We start from the raw sequence: 17,593 nt of genomic DNA on the forward strand, positions 1-17,593 counted from the left end.
TTTAAGCATTGAGTGCCAGTTGCTAAAACCCCTTGATTGTTGAGTTCATGAGAGATATTTTGCCATAAGATTATGTAACATTTTGTTGAGTTAAATTTTTCCTCGTAGGTTTTTCTGATTTCAATTAATGCTTTTGTGTCATTCCCAGACCAGATTTTTGTTCCATTATATTAAATAAATATTACTTTTTAGGTAAAAATGGTTGGAATACTTTTATTAGTATTTTTTATTATTGAACTGCATTACCCATCAAGTATGGAAGTAGAAAAGAGTCTTTTAAAATAGACAAATAAAATGTGAAATTGTGGTTAAGGAAAATTAATTTTAAGATAAGATGTATACATGTAAAAAGGAAACCTAATCAAACAAGGTATGAAAGGATACAGAAGTAAATATATACCCTATATACGCATAACTTTTTTAGGGAAGGGGTTTATCCTGAATAATATAAAAATTCCGTTATTATATCAGATAACAAAATATGAAATATGAACCTGAGCTTGAGGCTACACCTTCTTCTGTTTCTCCGGTTAGCTCATCCAATGCTAGTTGTCGGAGGTTTGGATCTAAAATTGACATGTTAGTTTATCTGTAGTGTACTTACGATCAATAAATTACCTCTCCTTTGTAAAAACATGAATTCATATGTGCTGTCTTGTTTTGTCAGATCTAAGAAGCGCCCCCCCCCCCCTCACGATCTGAAACTTTTAGATTCCGTTTATTTTGTTCATAGCACATTGAACTACGCAACTCAATAATAAATTTCTTGAAAAGTAATTAAAAATAAAACTAAGAAAATTCAATATCGCATTTTATCTGTAGAGTTCAATATTTCAACCAACTGAGCAGTAACTAGTGCCTTTATTTTTTCGCCATTTATCTCTAACTCGACTTGAAATCTGTGTGGATAAAACAGTTATATAATAAAAAGTTCCGTAATTCATATCTTGTGTGGGATAAATTGGATATATATTCCTCAAAACTCAAATTTGCATATGTCAAACTTACAATTGTTCTTCGTTTGCCGCTTTTTTTGAAATCTTGTGCTCCTACTAAAAGCTGGAGTTAACTTTTTCAACACGTGTTCAACACTAGTGTCGTAAAATGTATGTTTTATTGACAACTCCGGAAACCCGAGGTACTCGAGTCGTTCAATCAAATGCACCCCAGGACACCAACTTCTCTAGCCACAGGCTTTATTCTTTCTCCTGTGTAAGTCTTTAGCAAAGTGTCACTAGGTTTCATCTTGACATTTGGAGATTTCTCCTTGAATATTTTCTCAGGAATTACAGATACTGCGGCCCCTGTATCCGATTCCATTTCCAGACTAACACTGTTTACTATGGGTGTAATCCTTGTCACATCGTCTGATCTGCTCATGGAGTTAATATTCATTTCCAAAGTCTTAATGTAGATCTGGTCACCATCACTATCTGAACTGTCATTTATCAAGTGGATACTCATCTTATATTTCTTCTGGCTGCGATATGCATGTTTGGAGTGACCCTTCTTATGACACTTGAAACACTCCTTGTCTCTGCAATAAAAGCTTTGTTGATTATGGTCATCATTGCACCGGAAACATGATTTCCCTCCCTTGGAGATAAATTTCCCTGATGTCCCACCCTATCCATGAGATTTCTTTTAGTATGCAGTTTATGTACACTTGCTTAAACTGTAGTTCTGTGGCATCCCGGGCTGCTGTCTCAATTGCAACGGCTATATCCGTAGCAGAAGTAAGGGTTAGTTCAGCCTCAGATAGAAGTTTCTTTTGTATATGCTCATTGCGTAAGCAACAAACAAGTCTGTCTCATAACATATCATCAAGAATAGCCTCATCAAATAAGCACTAATCAGATAAATTTCTCAGTGCTGCTACATAATCAAGAATACTCTCACCTTCTGCTTGTTCCATCTTATGAAAGCGAAAACGTTGAGCTATGACAAGCGGCTTTGGACATAGATGCTTTCGTAGTGTCGCTACTAAGTCGCCATACGATACCTCTAAAGATTTCTTGGGTCTCGTGAGCCCTCGCAGCAGTGAACAAGTGTTTCCACCAATCAATGTAAGTAAAACGGGTACTCTCGTCTCTGTAAACACGTTTGTCCTTACTTGTGTCCCCAATACACAACATTGGCGACGAGGATTGTGCAAGTAAGTGTTCGGATTGTGTACTGTGTACCGTCCACGTGCTTTCACAGTCACGACAGGAAAAATTGGCCGATTAGAACCATTGCTACTGCAGTTGAGTCATGGGATTCTTATCATGAACACCTTGAACAATATTTTAATTGTAGATATGACCCTACTGTTCTTTTCGGGCGCGTCGATTTACCAAAAGGAGCCTATAATGACATAATGGGAAATTCCAAAAATACTTAAGGCATTTAATCGTTATTTTTTGCAAGATATAGTCTCATAACTGCAACGATGTGTGCAAAGAAATTGAGTAGCGCGCGTTATGAAAATTTGTTTGCACATACCCTTGCAGTTATGGGACCGTAAAATAATGATTCGATGCTCATCATATTCCTTTTCTTGACTGCAAATGTGATTTATATTTCAAAATCCTTGTATTATCATTCCGGTAAGCTACAATTAATGGAAGAGCGTTATTCAATTTGTTTGCACACACCGTAGCAGTTATGACACTATATCTTGCAAAAAATAATGACTCAATGCTTATATTTAGATTTTTAACTCCTTGCCTTGACTGCAAATAAGACTTTCATATCAAAATCCCTGTACTATCCTTTGGGTGTTACAATTATTCGAAGAGGCATTACAGCAGCTTCTATTCAATGTGAGCGTGAATTTTAATTATCGCTTATGACGTTGCACTTCCATAGCGTTCAACGTTTGTGACATCCAATTAAAGCGCTTACTTTAACCTTTTGACCCCTTGTTCGTGTTAAGTTGTTTTGAATGCCGTAGTTTTCTTCATACTTTATAAGCCAAATATATGTGAATGTTATTGTGTTTCGAATGCTGTAGCATAAGCAAAATACATGTGTAATGTAAATATATAAAATTATCTCTTGTATCGGTAAATCATTTTTTTTAAGGTAGAGAAGGACTCAAAAAGGAGCATATAGTGACAAAATGAGGAAATGTTTTGAATTTAAGGTTGTTAGCGTTATCTACACAAATCTTATTAAAAACTTTCTTTTTAAATTGATAACATTGTCCAGCTCTTGCCATATGGAGGCCATCCTTTTAAGAGCCATAATTTCGAAAATCTTTAGTGCTTTAATAAAAAATACCAAAATGTCAGAAACTTAAAAAATGTGCTAAAAATTATAAGAGGATAAATCATATTCAGTGTGAAATTTACAAAATGCCAATATCTGATACAAAATATTTATGAATGTTGTTTTTAAAATCCAATTGGAGAAATAAGTAATTTAGCGTTAACATCAAAATTAAAAGCACTGATACATGTATATACATACATGCAACAATATTATACACGAATATATTATGATTTACAGTTAATAGAGGATTGATTGATTATTATTGTTTAACGCCGAGTTGGCAATATTTCATCCATATTTCGGCGGTATGAATTTAAATATTTTAAGGACTGTTTTGAATATTTTATGGTGTCTCTGGCGGTCCCCAATGAGCCTACTTTTTCTTTAAAACCAAAGGAACGATCTTTAGCGAGCCAAGGGGTTTGCAATCTTTGAAACGGGGTACCATTTAACGCCCCATCCGACAGATTAGTAATTACAAATATATGAAAACAGTTAAATTTAATAGAAGAAAAATTATGTGAAAATTAATATTATTTAGCCTTAAATTCAAAACTAAACAACTTATATATACATACATGCAACAATATATATATATAACAATATATACATCCTTGTCATTACCAATTTTAAGTCCCAATGGAAATTCAACCTTTGAGTTAATTTATAATATATATATATATATATATATATATATATATATATATATATATATATATATATATATATATATATATATATATGTGTGTGTGTGTGTGTGTGTGTGTGTGTGTGTGTTTCTCAATCCAAGTGTAATAATGTTGAGCTTAGGATAATGGGATTTTGAAGTGTTTCGCGCTTTAGTATTTCCTGTTTTTGGTCCAAGGTTGAACGTCTTTTTTATGCCAATTGTGCTAATTTTCTATGCTGCCTCTTGCCCCGATACAGTTGGTCTTTAGGTCTCGAGTTGTTCATTTGAATACACAATTACACTGGGTGTTTTTTTTTTCCCCTTATATTGTTTTCTCCATTCTGACACATTGATATTGTAGCAAGTACTTCATCAGCAATGTTGTTGTTAAGTTTGAAGTTATTCTAGTCTTTCCTGGAATCTCTGTACACTTTGCCTCTTACTAGTATTTGTTTAGCATTTGGTGCATGATGGAATCATTCGGCATCATTTGGTGATTTGTGTTAATTGGCATCTGATGATGATTGTAGTCTTCGTTATTGTTGCAGCTTCACATACAAGTTGTGGATAAGTTCGGATGTATGGTTCCTCGGTCTTTATGTTGTTTCCATGGGGTATCTTTTTTTTAAACAATATTTTATTCACAGATGTAAAAGTGAATAGGATTGGGCAGCAGGCTCAGCCTATTTTAGCCCTCCCCCTACATCAAGGTCAAGGCAAATACATAGTAAATTAATTATTAAAGCAAAAGTAAGAATGTACAAAAGAAGAAAGCAAAAACAAAAATGAACAAAGTTACAGAAGGCAAAAGAAGCAAAATTGCAAAAGGAAAGAAAAAAGAAAAATAATTAAAAAAAAAAAAATAAGCCAGAGTACAAAGTAGTACCGGTTTGGAAATATTGAAAGTATTACAATATACCATGTGTATATGACAGTGTTTATATAAATCGTTTTGTTGCTGCTATAAATGTATGTACAGCTTCAAATATTTGTATATTAATATCAAGTCCATGATTAGAACTACCTTTTAACAATAAATCACATTCAGAGATTGAAAAAGTACATTTCTTGGAATTGTGTATCTTGGACATACAAAAAAGTAATGATTTGCATCTTCAATACTGCCAGCACAATGTTCACACATTGGAGTTTCTGCTAAACATTGATCATATAAATCTGCCATCAAATTACTAGCATTATTCCTTATCTGACAATGTATTATATTATATTTTCTTACTCCAAAATGAAAAAGTTCATTACTTTTTCTACAAAAATAGGATTTTAAGAGACTCTTAAATGAACATATTCCAGGAGCATTTTTAATATAAAATGACAAGATATTCCATTGTTTGACTGTAGAGGGAAGAAAACTTTCCATATAAGATGTTGTTCTAATATTAGGAATCTTGAATTGTACAACATTGGTTCTGAGATTATAAGAATGAATTGATGGGCGATAGGGTTCAATCAAATCATACAATATTGAGGGGAATAACCGTTAATAATTTTATAAAACAATATAAGCTTATGAATTTTTCTCCTTGTTTTTAGAAGATCCCATCCTAGTTCATCATACAATTTTGAACGAGAAGAGTTACATCTTAATCCAGTGATAATTCTGCCTTCTTCAACTTGTATGTCTTCTGAAAGTTTAGAATCTTTTTCAGAACAATTGTCCCAAACAACATCAGAATACTCCATTACAGGTCGAATAAATGCAAAATATATTTTAACAAGTGTTTTACGTGTAACCTTATATTTAAGCATTCTAAGAATGTTTAATCTTTTTGTAGCTTTTTCATGAATTATTTGTATGTGTGATGTCCACGTGGCATCTCTTTGAAAATGTAAGCCTAGATGAGTATGAGAATTTTTCTGAATAATATCTGGGCCGTGTTTGCCAAATTTAACAGGAGAATATACATGTACAAGGTTTTTTCTACTAAAATTTAAATTCACAGTTTTGTTAGGATTAAAATCAACCAGCCATTTCTTTGACCATTTACCAATATGTTCTAGATCATCAGTAAGAGATTGTGCTACATTTCCATTGTCTACAATAGCATATAAAGAAATGTCATCAGCAAAAAGTCTTATATTATAAACTAGATCATCACAAATATCATTAATGTACAAAAGAAATAGGAATGGTCCCAGAACAGAACCCTGAGGAACACCAGCATTTACCGTTGCAGGGTTTGATGTAAAACCATCTATTACAACTTTCTGTTGTCTATCAGACAAATAATTCTCAATCCAACCTAATACATTGCCATTAATACCATAATTTTTTAGTTTAGTTAACAGGCTTGGGGTATCTTTTTAATATACCTTGGTATTGCTCAATGTGGTTTAAAGGAGAAAGTTTAGTGAAGGTATGGACTCTTTTTCCGATATCCAAGGTCGCTTTTTAATTTAGTGTTATAACGGTGGTATTTTATGGGGTCCTCGATTGGCTGTGGTTCAAATGAAATAAATGTTCATTGACCCTGGATTTTCTTTTAAACGCAATAAGCGTCTTTTTTAAAAACCACAGTTTTCAGTTTGTTGTCTGTCAAGGCATAAATGGAATTTACAGTTGTTCCAGCACACCCCACACCCCGCAATCATCCGAAAATTCATACTTAAGAGTCTTTATTTGTCCGTAACATGATGAAACGTTATTTTCTGGGTCCTCTTGGGATCTTCGGTGCAATGGCATATTCTCCCAGTGGAGTTACCACTTTGTACGCATCATCGACTGTCATAAAAGGGTTACTTGGCAGAGCTTGGTCGGTGGATGACTCTTCAGAGCTTGGGTGGTGGATGACTCTTCAGAGCTTGGGTGGTGGATGACTCTTCAACTTCTGGATCTAGATCGGGTAAAAAGTTTCCCTCTTCCTCGATTGAAGGTTGAATGGAAGCTAGTTGTTGGAGGCGAAGGAGGTGACTGTGTAAATCTGAGACATTTTTAGCTCTACTGGTCAGAGACCAGGAGACCTTATGCGATAGTAAGTTGTCCATCGTCCGTCCGTCTGTTTGTCTGTCTGTAAACAATTTTTCAAAATGCTACTCCTCCTACAGTTTTGGTCTGATTTCAATATAACTTGGCACACAAGTACACTACACTAAGATACATAATTCTGTATATCGGTTTTTGATTTCGGTGAACGATGCCCACTCCTCCATGGGACCTGATCCCACCTCTGATGTTTGGAGGTCCGTGTTTGCTCTGCTCCTATTTTGTATTGTTTAATGGACTTTTGAGCTTGAATACTGTTCGTTATCTCCATATATTTTATTTCAAACTGCTACTTCTCCTACAGTTTTGGTCTGATTTCAATATAATTTGGCACACAAGTACACTACACGAAGATACATAATTCTGTGTATCGGTTTTTGATTCCGATTCATGGTGTTGCCATGGTTACTAAAAATAGAAATTTCTGTAAAATACTTTAAAAATGCTACTTCTCCTACAGTTTTAGTTTTATTTCAATATAACTTGGCACACAAGTAGACTACACTAAGATACATAATTCTGTATATCGGTTTTTCATTTCGATGAACGGTATTGCCCTGGTTACTAAAAAAAAGAATTTCTGTGAAATACTTTCAAAACTCTACTCCTCCTACTGTTTTGGTCTGATTTCAATAAAACTTGGCACACAAGTAGATTACACTGAGATACATAATTCTGTATATCCATATTTTGATTTTGTTGAAGTGCTGCCATGGTTACAAAAAAAAAAATGAAATTTCTTTGAATACCTTCAAAACATTACTTGACACCTGCGTGAAGCAGTGGTAGAACGTTTGCTCTAGAGTCGCAGAGTAAGGAGTTGATCCTTACGTCGCAGGTTCGAATCCCAACGTGGGATATGGAGACCGGTCCTTCGGATGAGACTGTATAATCCAAGGTTCCGGGTCGCAGTAGGTGCTGGCACGAAAATGATCTCTCACTGCTCAATGGCCTTGAGTGCCGAGCATAAGTCATAATTTGCAGCTCCTCGCCGGCAAGTGGTGGCGTCTCCATATGAGTAAGCAATTTTTGAGAGGGACGTTTAACAGCAAACAAAATACTACTTCGCCTACAGTGTGGTGTGATTTTTATATAACATGGCATGCAAGTAGACTACACTGAGATAAATAATAGTCTTTACTTTTTTGATGAATGATGTTGCCATGGTAACTAGAATCAAAATGTCTCTAAAATTCTTTTAAAAGGCTACTCTTTCTACAGTTTTAGTCTGATTGCAATTCATCTTGCAACAAAAAGAGAGTAAAACAAGGATTATTATTTATTTATTGCTGTTGCTAAGTTTCAAGTCCAAGTGCTACTTTTCTCTTCCTTTGTTATACGTACAAACCAGTAGAGCTACAGTCTCACAGAGACTTCTGGTTTGCTTTGTTTATTTTTCTTGATTTTATCTTTTTAGAGATAACTAAATTTTAGATAATTGTACTAATTTTATACACGCGTTTTTAAATACCTTTTTTTAATGGGAATAGAAAAATGTTAAAACTTTTGAGGAACCTACTTTTTCTACCGATCATATGAAGCAAATAGAGATCCGTTTCCCGAAAAAACCGATACCTTTTGAAAAGTTCGTCGTCATTGTACATCTCAAGGAAATTAAGACGGACCCGTATGACTCATTTTGAGGCCTGTTTCGAAGTACATTGTATCTCCGGTGTCTTTGTCTTCGTTCTGCCATATTTAATTTGCTTGAGTGTGGCTTTAATGAAGAGTGTTTGTGTATTTCCTCAAGATTGTGACTTGAGGAAAACTCAGATTGATATGGCGATGGTGGCTTGAGGGTGAGGATTTGAGGAAGATATTCAGACTTGAGGAAAGTTGGTGACGGTGGGGCCTGTAAATCTATTGAACAGGATGACGTAATTAGAACGTGTTGGAATTTGTGAATATTACTGAATAAGCCTTCATACTTATCATTTATGCCATACAAAGGATTAAATAGTACAGAATATTTTATAGTTTTACATCTCCCGTTTTTGTCGTCTTTGAATGAAGAATTCGTCCAGAATTCTTTTGACTGTTATCTTCCTCTTTGTTGGACTTAAAAAGACTTCAACCCTCTGTGTTGTGTTGTGCTAGCTGGTACCTAAATTTATGAGCTGACTTAGAAACCTGCTGTGTTAGAAATCTAGTGCAACACCAGCGACTTATGAAGTAATTTACAATAAATTGACAATTTTTTTACATCGAGTGGCATTTCATTTAATAAAACGTTTCAATGTGGAAAAAAAAGTAGAAAATTTCCAAATTCTTGATTCAAGTTAGCTGTGCTTATGCATTATAAAAATGCATGTTAATAATTTCTTAATGACTCTTCTGTACTCCTACATCTATCATCTGCCATTTCGTAAGTTATTCCAGTGGTGTTCATGATCAGAAAGATTATTATTTCTTTCACAAAAACGTGAATTATGAATACTTGAGGGATCTTAAACCTTTATCCTTTAACCACCAAAGAAGAAATACAAATTTGTAAAGAAATTATTTTAAAGAGTATGCATGCCATTGAATATTCCTTCCTATGACTTTTGAAAATATATGTTACCTAATTAAGTTCTAAATTGTTGATCATTATTAAATGTGTTATGTATATGCTATAGTTGAAGAAAATTAAATTAAATTCTTTCTAAATAATCTTCTCATGGATTTTAAAGTTTCTTGTTATAAGGAAGGATTTGTTATTGTTTAAAAGGATAATTAAAAGAATTCTTTTAAAAAATTTTCCAGGTACAATTTGCATCATTTTGTGTTAGGTAGTTTGTTCAACTAGCATGAAAAAATAGACATTTTTATTACCTTTACATGCATTTCTCACGGACTTCTTTTCAATGTTTGGTTGTTGTTTTTGTTTTACTTACAAAATATTTATCTTAAAAGTTACTTTTTTAGTAGATGTATATAAATGGATATGTTTCATAAGTGCAGGAGACATGTAAATCCGTCTGACAAATAAGTCGATGAAACAAGAATATCAGCTGTCTCGTTTAAAGTTATCATTTCGTAAGTTCTTTGGTCCATACAATGACCTTGTCAGCAAATACAATTTATCATTGAGTCAAATGCTGACTGACGTTTTTCATACTAATTGTTAGGCCATTATTTATACACTGAATTGTCGACGGATTTTTCCGTTATTTCCCGATCATGACAAGGAGCACACGGCGGGTGTGACCGGTTGGCAGGGGATGCTCACTCCTCCATGGCACCTGATCCCACCTCTGATGTTTGGAGGTCCGTGTTTGCTCTGCTCCTATTTTGTATAATGGACTTTTGAGCTTGAATACTGTTCGTTATCTCCATATATTTCATTTTAAGATGTGTATATTCATAAGATCTATTTGTCATTCAAACAAAGGTTATTGGGGAAAAATATAAAAGAAAATTGTGTTGCAAGTCATATTAATTTGTTTATATTCATATATCTCAAATATTGGTTTGTCAATCATGGAATCATTTATTGTGTGACCAATGTCTTGATTGATTGATTGTATGTTGTTTTACGTCCCATTCGAGAATAATTCACTCGTATAGAGACGTCACCATATACTGGTGAAGGACTTCAAATTTTGACCTTTACTCGGCACTCAGTGCCATTGAGTAGTAAGGGATCTTTATCGTGCCAACGCCCGCCGTGACACGGGGCCTCGGTTTTTAAGGTCCCATCCGAAGGACCAGCAACTTTCACTTCAAAGTACCGAGCGCATGGCGAAGGAAGAGTTGTTACCAATGTTTTATCGACTTAGGTCAGTCGCAGCCGAGATTCGCACTCACCACATGCCGATCACGGAGCAAGCGCTCTACCGACTGAGCTATCGTAAACTGTTCATCAGAAGAGGAAAAAGTGAGAAATGTAACAAATTATATGATGCTTATTTCCAGAAGTTTAAAAAATGGTGCACGGTAAATGTGTTTATCTACCGGCGTCTGCGAGTACACTACAGTGGCAGTTTTTCTTAGTAGCCTTTTACAACAAGCTGTTTCCGTGTCCGAATCTATGCTTTCTGCGTATTTCTATAGTATTAAGTAAAATCGCGATGTTAACATTTGTATGAATCCGTGTGAAACCAAAATAGTGCAGATGATTATAGAAGGAGGGAAGAGGGTTCTCTGCAAACTTGTCCAGTAAAAAAAAGGCTATTACTCCGGAAATTTTTAGAGAAGATTGTAAATAAATATGGTAATAACAGTTGTAAAAGTAATTTGTCTTGTGTAAGGATCTGTACGATGTTTTGGTTGCTTTTGAAGGATTTTTCAAGATTCAAAAAAACTTGCAACTTTGAGGATATAAAATGTTATTTTTATGAATTGAATATGTCAATACATATTGAAAAAAGCAAAACAGATGGTCTTGTGTAAGGATCTGTACGGTGTTTTGGTTGCTTTTGAAGGATTTTTCAAGATTCAAAAAAACTTGCAACTTTGAGGATATAAAATGTTATTTTTATGAATTGAATATGTCAATACATATTGAAAAAAGCAAAACAGATGTTTATAGAAGGGGAAATGATGTTCTTATGTCGTGCACAGGAAATAAAACATGTCCCGTTTTTTATGAAAGATTATTTAAGTTTAACATGACTATCCGAAAAGCCAGATAATATTTTTCGTTCTATTCGTTTGTTCAAGTCGACTCGGTGGTTACTTGATAAGAAGGCAACAATTTTTGTAAACTGAATAAAATGAGTTCCTCCGTCAGTGAGCAGAAACCTTTTCTAAACTTTTTACTGCAAATAAATCCTAAGCAACGGAAATTGCTGCTAATTTCCTTAATAGACAGCAACTAGGTGTACTCGGAGATATAGCCGCAAATACCGTCCACAGTGTGATTTTTCTCAACCCGAAAGAAAGAAAAACCTTTTAAAAATACGTCTTTCTTTCTATTTTGGGGGACACAAAAACTTATCGTAAAGAGAAACTTCAATACCTAAGAAGACAAAATAAAGCCATTAAACTCTTTGCACAAGACATTTGAAAGAAAATTTGCGGTACCATTTGAAAACAGATTGACAAACTCAGAAGTTCAAGATATTTTGAACTCGATATTCAATAAATTCACAGGACTGCTTACTCTGGAAACTGACATTGTACACCAAGAAATGGAAAACGGAAAAAAAAAATACAACCTTGCTTGGATGCTTTTCTCCACAGTAACCAAAGAAATTTTAGAATGAAGAAAAAAAGACACATTTTACGATTCAAAAGTTTCTAACAAACAACGAATCCTACAAATGTTATAAAGTTATAAACACAGACTGGAAGATTAGACCACTTGCTCTTATCGATTTACTTCAAGACCTGGATATCAATCAGATATACGAGACTCGTTACTCTCAAGGGAGGATTTTCAGCAGAAATTCTGAAAGTATCTAACGAAACCTAGGTATATTTGACATCGAACAAAGACAAAGAAGGCTTCAAAGACCTCTAAACTTCACAATACCAGCGTCTTCCATAACTTCTAAAGACGGTAGCTTACTTATTCCGAAAGTAGCAACCATCGCAAAAAAGCCTGGACAAACAGAACGGGTAAAATATGCGAGTCAACACTTTGACAAAAAAAGCAAAACACTATTAAAGGGAAAAAAAGGAAATGAAAACAGCAAACGATGAAAGAAAAAAAAATAGCAATAATGAAAAAAAATATTTTAAAGAGTTAAAAAAAAAACACAAAAAAAAGATTGACTGATTGATTAATTGTATGTTGTTTTAGGTCCCATTCGAGAATTTTTCACTCATATAGAAACGTCACCATATACCGGTGAAGCGCTTCAAATATATACCTCTACTCAGCACACATGCAATTGAGCAGTGAGGGATCTATATCGTGTCAACGCCGTGACACGGGGCCTCAGTTTTCAATGTCTCATCCAAAGGACCCGCAACTTTCACTTCAAAGTGCCGAGCACAAGGCGAAGGAACGGTTGCTACTTATTTTTTATTGACTTTGGTCAGTCGCGGCTGGGGCGCGAACCCACGACCTCCCAATCACGGAGCGAGCGCTCTACCGAGACGGTCAGAAAAAAAGGAAAAAGAAAACGAAAATCTTACAATAAAGAATAAAACATATAGAGAAAAAAATATGTATAAAGGATTTAAAAGATTTTCTTTTTTATTTCATTTATTTCTAACTGTAGAAATAAATGAAGGAAAATGAGAGAAAAGAATAAACTCAGAAAAAAATACAATAAAACAAAAATTTAGAGAAAAACAACATTTTTTTTTTTTAAATAAAGATTGAATTTAAAGAAAACAAAGTTTTTAATAAAATTAGCTGCTGATATAATATGTCGCTCAGTACTTCCAGTTTCCCAAAGTCATTCGTAACTACTCGGCCATTTTCCGAGAGACAAATAACCTCGTACGCAGACTGTGTAGGAATCGGCAAATCACCGCACTATTTACAGTCACATGGTAGAAAAGATGGCGGCCTCCAGCTACCGATGCATATATGTTGTCGGGAAGCAAAAAGTAAATTTTATTGTTTTACCAGGAAGAAGTGTTCTTGTTTGAAACGGAATCGACCATAAATTCGTTATTGAATTATGAGGTATATTTAACGCCAATCAAAAGTAAACATATTTGTTACAATTGACTGAAAATTGTTTCTCAAATATCGAACATTATTGAAAATGTGAGAAAGACACTTGAAACAAGTAAATGTGATAGGGATAGGTATCGCCAGAAATTTCGTATCGTGATATATCACGATTTCCCCCTCAAAATATCACGATTATATATTTTAACAAGCAATTTTTACAATGATTTTAAATGAATATTCATAATTTTTCCGAGGAATCTGCTGGAAAAACATAACTTCACTTTTTGCATTGTTTATTCACATATCAAGCGTCGCCCGCGTGGCGCAGTGGTTGGAGCGTTCGCTCTAGAATCGCGGAGTAAGGAGTTGATCCTTACTTCGCGGGTTCGAATCCCAGTGTGGGACGTGGAGACCGGTCCTTCGGATGAAACCGTATAAACCGAGGTCCCGTGTCACAGTAGGTGCTGGCACGAAAAAGATCCCTCACTGCTCAATGGCCCCGAGTGCCGAGTATAGGTCAAAATTTGTAGCTCTCCACCGGCAAGTGGTGGCGTCTCCATATGAGTGAAAAATTCTCAAGAGGGACGTTAAACAATAAACAAACAAACATAATATCAAGCAATTCTGGATGTTAGGATGCCGTTCTTTAACTGTTTTCAACATTATTTACACTTCCTGTAATTGTAATTTGAAAGTTTGAACAAATAAATGAATAATTTCTGGATTTATAACCATGTACCTAAATACCGGTATTTTAGTCTCCGTATCACAATACGTATCAAGCAATTAAAAATCACGATATACCGGTATACCGATAAAATCGCACATCCCTAAAATGTGATATGCTCGAGACATCCACAACAACCACGCCCATAAACATTGGTAAACGACCTGTCAAAACATCACCCTCGCAGTTAAGATCGGGCCGGACTAGGAATAGGAGCCGTGTTATAGATCAGTTGGTGAAGTAAGAAAAACAATTCACAATATCATTCTATTACCTGGACATAGTTATTTCATTGGGTATTTTTGATATTTTTAATAAACATATAAAGTGTTTACAAGCAATGACACCTATACCCTGTACCTCTTAACTGATGAAGTGTGGCAGAGAAATTCTGTGACAACATAGCTGACAGTTTGCTGAAAAAAAATTATCAAATCCCAATTTTTGAAAGGCTAGTTATTTATTAAGTAAAGCTTGTAATTTTCCATGCTTTATTTCATATGTGAATATCTTGACATTATCTACTTTTGTGCTTTGTATATGATGCACATGATGGGTGTTGATAAAGTGTGAAAAAACATAATTTTTCATTTATACACCCTTAAAAAATGAGACTTTTGTTATTTTAATAACTCGGATAACACTGTTTATTTCATGCACCGACAAGATATTTCCACTTTAAAGTATTTATTGTAAAATCTTTCTTGTTATTTTGAAGTTGACTCTTATGAAGGTAAATGCATCCTCGACAGTGGTATATACAGATAAATATTTAACCAGTCAAATTGTTATTTTTAGATGTTTCCTTCATTGTTGAGTTTAGTTAGCATGTGTTATTTATTTTTCAGCTGTTTGAATTTTCAACACAAAAAAATCTCCAGATTATTCCCAGTGAAGGGTATCACATGTACGGAATGCTGCTATAGCATAGGAGATAACATGGCCAAATAGAACTATCAAATTTATGGAGATCCATTGTTGAAACAATTTGTATTGAAAAACATATATGGCATGGTGTTACTTACAGTATACATATATATCTATATATATTCATATATACTAGTATATATATTATTATTATTATCCAATACATTGGGTATCAAGGCATGTTTTCAGCCATTTAGTTGAGAATATCCAGGTCCAAATCCTGGAAACCCATTACTTTGTAAGTAAATTATTGCTTAGATTAAGATAGTACACTTTTCTTAAAATACTCAAGAAAGGAGCATAGATTCTGCAGGGGTGCAGCATTTTTGCAGCATGTGTTAAAGAAACGCAAGCGAACTGCCCTCTTCTTTTTGAGATTTTACCCATGTCTTTAGGAACAGTTGATTCATCAGAGAGAAAGATTGCAACACTGGCCACCATTTATGGCATGATCCTTCACATCACGGATCCCTTTGCCTCTGGAATACAGAGAATGTATTCAACCTTAGCAATTCGATATCGTGCAGATAACAAGGTACTTAGATGAAATTTGGTAAAAAATGTTTCACATACCCTATCTTTCAAACAATCACAAATCCAACAAGCAAACAAAAATATATATATATATATATATAATACATCCACCTATTGGATTCCTGTAAATGTATAATAAATGAGAATTTATAATTTATTATGCTGTAATCTTTGTAGCTCATGCAGAGACTCAATAAAGTCCACATTACTATGTCCGATTCGTCAAATTGAAATTTGATTAAGGAGCTAGGAGGAGCACTTGAAGAAAACTTAATTAAGGACATTTGCAGTGGAAAAATTGCAAATTTAATGGGGATAATCTTGACATAAGGGTCAATACCAATGATATACGAATGACCAACAAAGACAAGCATTACCATTTCTTTGCTTCAAATTTTGTAATGGATAGAGAGATACCAGAAATTTGTGCTATTCAGGACGCACTTGCTGTGTTTGCAGCAGATGTAAATATTGACATAAATAATTTTTTTCTTAGTGACACTGAAGTAACAGTTTGCAAAGACAGTTTGAAAGTTCTTCTCGGAAGGGTCATGGCAGAAAATATTCCTGCATTTGCGTGATTTTCAAAGGTAATACCTCAACATATTCCCCATCTCTATCAGGAGGAAATGGCCTTCAACAAAACATCTCCTGACCTTGTCCTTGAACAATGAGTGTTCATATGAAGGCTGTCTCAAAATACTAGAGGAATATACTGAATGGATTAACAATTTGTACAGAAAAGCAGGCGGAGGTATAATATGGAATTTCCTTGTTTAAAATTATAAATAACCTTAGTCCCTTTCTGTTTTTGGCAATGTCGTTATTATTGAAATATAGTATTGCTGTGTACTTGGCTCCATTTCTACCGGCTCTTCCAATATCTTGAAGATATTTTTCAAGTGTTGTAGGAGGTCTGCAATGGATGATCCTGAAAATGCACTTGGCATCCAAACCCATACCAAGTGCAACTGTTGCAAATACTAAACGTAGAGAGGGTTTTCTTTTTTTTAACTCCGTTATCACATAGCTTTTAATTCATTGCCTCTGTGTAATGTTTGTGGAATGGCGCAAAGATTCTTTTTTTTGGGGGGGGGGGGGGGGTTGTTTACGTACATACCGATGCTCCCTTAATTCTGAGTTCACATACTGAAAAAAGTAACCCAACAATTCTAAATTTTCCACATAAACAATGGTCACAGAGAATTTTTCCCTCTTCTCTTTCAGCTCAGCACACAGATGTTCAAAAAAAAGTTTATTAAAATTAGGAGGTCGGACACTCTTTTCTAGGAATATATTTGGCCAGTCAGGATTGGCTTTTATAATAACTGAATTTATATACTGCAGCACTTTTCCAAGACTTTCTATCGAGGTTTCAGTCGCAGTTGCTGTTAGTGATAAATGTGCCGCAGATGGAAACAAACAGGTTAGGTCTCCAAGTTTTTAAAACTTTGGTCTGAATTCTTCCCTGTAAATATATTTCATTCAAGGAGAAACCCATGCAAACCCTTTTAAAAGATGAACAGTATTTGGTCATCCAACAAATGAGGATGAGTGGCTATGATTTAAGGTGATTCAGAACATTTTAATGAGGGACGGACCTGGAGTTATGTGAGATGTTTTGACTTTTTTTTTCTATCTTACAGTCATTTATCATATGCGAGACTGATATATACATTTTAATGGAATGTTAAATACTGTTTTTTTTTTGTCTTTCCTTACTATTCCTCTATCATGTGAACCTCATCAATGGTTACACAACAAACATACTCCTGAAAGGCTTTTGATCTCAGAATCCTACCAATCCTTTTAGAAAACAAGAGGCCCAAGGGCCTTAACGGTCACCTGAGTATAATACAACAATTTAGAAGATCCACAGGTCCACAGAGTATGAAATGAACTGAAAGGTGAAGCTTTGTTGCC

The 17,593-nt window shown here is 34.5% G+C and overlaps 1 pseudogene; it reads left to right on the forward strand.

Moving 5' to 3' along the window:
• The first annotated feature begins 15,880 nt into the window (after positions 1–15,880).
• Positions 15,881–16,450, forward strand: LOC133200026 (uncharacterized; annotated as a pseudogene).
• The last annotated feature ends 1,143 nt before the right edge of the window (positions 16,451–17,593 follow it).

This window comes from Saccostrea echinata, unplaced genomic scaffold, assembly GCF_033153115.1.
Source record: "Saccostrea echinata isolate AGI-Se365-2 ecotype Australia unplaced genomic scaffold, CSIRO_AGI_Sech_v1 ptg000036l, whole genome shotgun sequence".
NCBI classification, from domain to species: Eukaryota; Metazoa; Mollusca; class Bivalvia; order Ostreida; family Ostreidae; genus Saccostrea; species Saccostrea echinata.